The sequence below is a fragment of the Pan paniscus genome, chromosome 9, assembly GCF_029289425.2.
Source record: "Pan paniscus chromosome 9, NHGRI_mPanPan1-v2.0_pri, whole genome shotgun sequence".
NCBI classification, from domain to species: domain Eukaryota; kingdom Metazoa; phylum Chordata; class Mammalia; order Primates; family Hominidae; genus Pan; species Pan paniscus.
In genome coordinates, this window is record NC_073258.2 from 110,790,280 (window position 1) to 110,794,769 (window position 4,490).

The 4,490-nt window shown below is 43.1% G+C and overlaps 1 pseudogene; it reads left to right on the forward strand.

Moving 5' to 3' along the window:
* The first annotated feature begins 1,941 nt into the window (after positions 1-1,941).
* LOC100989043 (DNA-directed RNA polymerases I, II, and III subunit RPABC1-like) lies at positions 1,942-3,482 on the forward strand (annotated as a pseudogene).
* The last annotated feature ends 1,008 nt before the right edge of the window (positions 3,483-4,490 follow it).

Here is a 4,490-nt window from a genome sequence, read left to right on the forward strand (position 1 = left end):
GAGATGATACCAACAGTAAAGACCAAAAAAAAAGAAAAAAAGAAAAAGAAAAATAGATAACTGGACTTCATCAAAATTAAAAACTTTAGGCCAGGCATGGTGGCTTATGCCTGTAATTCCAACACTTTGGGAGGCCGAGGCGTACAGATCACTTGAGGCCAGGAGTTTGAAACCAGCCTGGGCAACATGGTAAAACCCTGTCGCCACTAAAAATACAAAAATTAGCCAGATATAGTGGTGCATGCCTGTGGTCCCAGCTACTCAGGAGGCTGAGGCAGGAGAATTGCCTTAACCTGGGAGGTGGAGGTTGCAGTGAGCCAAGATTGCACCATTGCATTCCAACCTGGGAGACAAGAGTGAAAAACTCCATCTCAAAAATATAAATAAATAAATAAAAACTTTTGTGCATCAAAGGACACTATCAACAGAGTGAAAAGGCAACACACAGAATGGGAGAAAATCATACCTGATAAAGGATTAATATCCAGGATACATTTAAAATCCTACAACTCAAGAAAAACAACAACAACAAAAAATCTGATGAAAAAATGGGTCAAGGACATGAACAGACATTTATCAAAGGATATACAAATGACCAAATAAGCACATGAAGAAGTGCTCAACATCACTACGCACTGGGGAAATGCAAATCAAACCACAGTGAGATACCACTTCATACACTTAGGATAGCTAGTATAAAAACAAAACTAAACAAAAATTAACCAGTGTTGGCAAGGATGTGGAGAAATTGCTGTATGTTGCTGGTAGGAATGTAAAATGGTGCAGCCACTGTGGAAAGTGGAATGGAAGTTCCCCGAAAATTAAATATAAAATTACATAATCCAGCAATTCCATTTCTTGGGTATATACCCAAAGGAAAGAGATATTTGTTCACCAATGTTCATAGCAGCATTATTTACAATAACTAAAAGACAGAAACAACACAAGTGTCCATCAATAAGTGAATGGATAAACAAAATGTACTATATACATTTAATGGAATTACGCAGCCTTTTGGAACAAAATTCTGTGACATGCTACAACATGGGTGAACCTTAAAGGCATTATGTTTAAATGAAAGAAGCCAGTCACAAAAGGACAAATATTGTATAATTCTACTTATTTGAGGAACCTAGAGTAGTCAAATTCCTAGAGACAGAAAGTAGGATACTGACTCCCTTGGGCTGGATGAGGGGTGAAATCAGGAGTTAGTGTTTATCAGGTGCAGGGTTTCAGCTGGGGAAGGTGAAAAGGCTTTGGAGATGGATGGTGGTAACAGTTGCACAGTAATGTGAATGTAGTTAATGCCACAAAACTATACACTTAAAAGTGGTTAAACTAATACACTTTGTTATATATATTTGCCACAATATAAAATATAATCTGGCTGGGTGCAGTGGCTCATGCCTGTAATCCCAGCACTTTGGAAGTCCAAGGCAGGGTGCATCACTTGAGGTCAGGAGTTTGAGACCATCCTGGCCAACATAGTGAAACCCCGTCTCTACTAAAAATACAAAAATTGGCCAGGCATGGTGGCACATGCCTATAATCCCAGCTACTTAGGAGGCTGAGGAGGGGAAATGCTTGAACCCAGGAGGCGGAGGTTGCAGCAAGTCAAGATGGTGCACTGCACTACAGCCTGGGTGACAGAGCGAGACTTAGTCTCAAAAAGAAAAAGAAAAGGCAAAGAAAAAATATAATCTAACTTAAAGACATAATATAAGACATACCAGTCTTGAATTTTATTAATCTCAAAACATAAAATAAAATAGAAAAAAAGTTATAAAAAAATAAAAGAAAGGGAAGTCCTAGCCAATGTAATAAAGCAAGAACATAAGATAAAATGCGTAAGTATTGGAAAGGAAGAAGCAAAACTATTGTTATTTATAGACAGTATGATTATTAAAATCCTATTGAATCTACCCAAAACAAACACTAGAATTAATAAGTGAAATTAGAATTCTTGGAGCATATAAAAAGTCTAACTGTTGTCCTATTTGCCACCAGCAAACAACTGGAAAATAAAACTTTTTTAAAATACCATTAAAAAATATCAAATCCCTAAAAAGGCATCCAGTGAAAAATATGCAAGATTTTAGGGCGGCCATGGACGACAAGGAGGAGATGTACCGGCTCTGGAAAATCCGCAAGACCATCATGCAGCTGTGCCATGACCGTGGCTACCTAGTGACCTAGGACGAGCTTAACCAGACACTGAAGGAGTTCAAAGCCCAGTTTGGGGACAAGCCAAGTGAGGGGCAGCGGCGGCGCATGGACCTCACTGCGCTGGTGGCCCACAACGATGACCCCACCGACAAGATGTTTGTGTTCTTTCCAGAGGAGCCCAAGGTGGGTATCAAGACCCTCAACGTGTACTGCCGGCGCATGCAGCAGGAGAACATCACGCGGGTCCGCAGCAGGAGAACATCACGCGGGTCCGCAGCAGGAGAACATCACGCGGGTCCTCATCATGGTGCAGCAGGGCATGACGCCCTCCGCCAAGTAGTGCCTGGTCGACATGGCTCCCAAGTACATTCTGGAGCAATTTCTGCAGCAGAAATTGCTCATCAACATCACAGAGCACGAGCTAGTCCCTAAGTATGTTGTCATGACCAAGGAGGAGGTGACAGTGCTGTTGGCCTGATATAAGCTCCGAGAGAACCAGCTGCCCAGGATCCAGGCAGGGGACGCCGTGGCGCGCTACTTTGGGATAAAGCATGGGCAGGTAGTGAAGATCATCCGGCCCAGCGAGATGGCGGGCAGGTACCTCACCTACCGGCTCATGCAGTAGCCACCTCCCTGACAGCCCCTAGAGGCAGACACATGGACAATGACCCCCGTCACCTGCAGGATGGATGCCCCTGCCCTGCCGGAGTCTAGCCCCCCAGCTGTCTCCCGGCTGCTCCTCCTCTGGGCTCCCCAAGGCAGGCAGCCTCCACTCAAGAGCTCGCATCCTGGGATGAGTCTTCCCATGGCCCAGCCCGTCCCATTCACCTGTGTATTTATGCGAGATCCGGCCTCAGGAGGTACAAGACCCCCACAGGGAGGTCACCTGGGGGCAGCTGGTGCCTGGCGTCCTCGCCCAGACTGCACAGGGTCCACTGTGTTGGGGGTTTGGGGCCCGTGTCTCCCACCAGCCACTGCTTCCTCCCGGGCTCTCAGCCTCCCACCCCTCGTCTTCCCCCACTCAGTGGCCCTGATGCGTGGTGGCCCCCACCCAGTCTTGGCTCCTTACTCCATTCACAACTGCGCAGGCTCTCAAGACACCACGGTGCAAGATTCCAACTCAGCAGAGTTTTCGGTTGTTGTAGGAGGTTGGGTGTTTTCAAACATTAAAGACATTTTGAGTAAATAAATTTGCTTGATATAAACACCAAAATATATATATATATGTAAGATTTTATCCAGGCACAGTGGTGCATACCTGAAATCCCAACCTCCTAGAGGACTACTTGAGCACAGGAGTTTGAGGTCAGCCTTGACAACACAGTGAGTGCCTCTCTCTCTCTCTCTCTCTCTGCTCCCTCCCTCCTCCCTCTCTATCTCTCCTGCTCTCTCTCTGATTTCTAACTGAAAGCTGCAAAACATTGCTAAAGGAAATTAATGAAGAACAAATAAATGTTTATGGACAATTCTCTGAAAGCTGGAATGTTAAGATGTCCATTATTTTAAAATTGATATATAAATTCAATACAATCCCTATTAAAATTACAGTCAATTTTTTGTAAAAATTGACAAGATGAGTCTAAAATTTATATAGAAATACAAAGGAACTAGAAACAACTTTGAGAAATTACTTAATTTTAAGATTTACTAAAAAGCTACAATAGGCAGGGTGCTGTGGCTCATTCCTATAATCCCAGCACTTTGGGAGGCCCAGGCGGGTGGATCACTTGGGGTCAGGAGTTTGAGACCAGCCAGGCCAACATGGTAAAAATCCATCTCTACCAAAAATACAAAAAAATTAGCTGGATATGGTGGCATGCACCTGTAATCCCAGCTACTCGGGAGGCTGAGGCAGGAGAATCACTTGAACCCATAAGGTGGAGGTTGCAGTGAGCCCAGATAGCACCACTGCACTCCAGCCTGGGCAATATAGTGAGACTCCATCTCAATAAAAAAGCTACAATAATTAAGAGTTTGATATAGGCATAAGCACAGATAAATAAATCAGTAGAACAGAAAAGAGAGTTCAGTAATAGATATGCTGAATTGATTTTTGAATGAGGCACCAAGTCAATTCAATGGGTCATTTGGGGTTTTTTTTCAACGGGTCATTTTTTTTTAAACAAATGCTTCTGGAACAGTAGAATATTTGTACAGGAAAAAAATGAACCTTGATCTCATGTCACTCAATATACAAAAATTAATTTAAGATGGATCATAAACCTAACCATAAAAACCAGGACTATAAAGTTTCTAGAAGAAAACATAGAAAAATATCTTTGTGACCTTAGGAGTCCACCAACATTTCTTCAATAGGACACAAA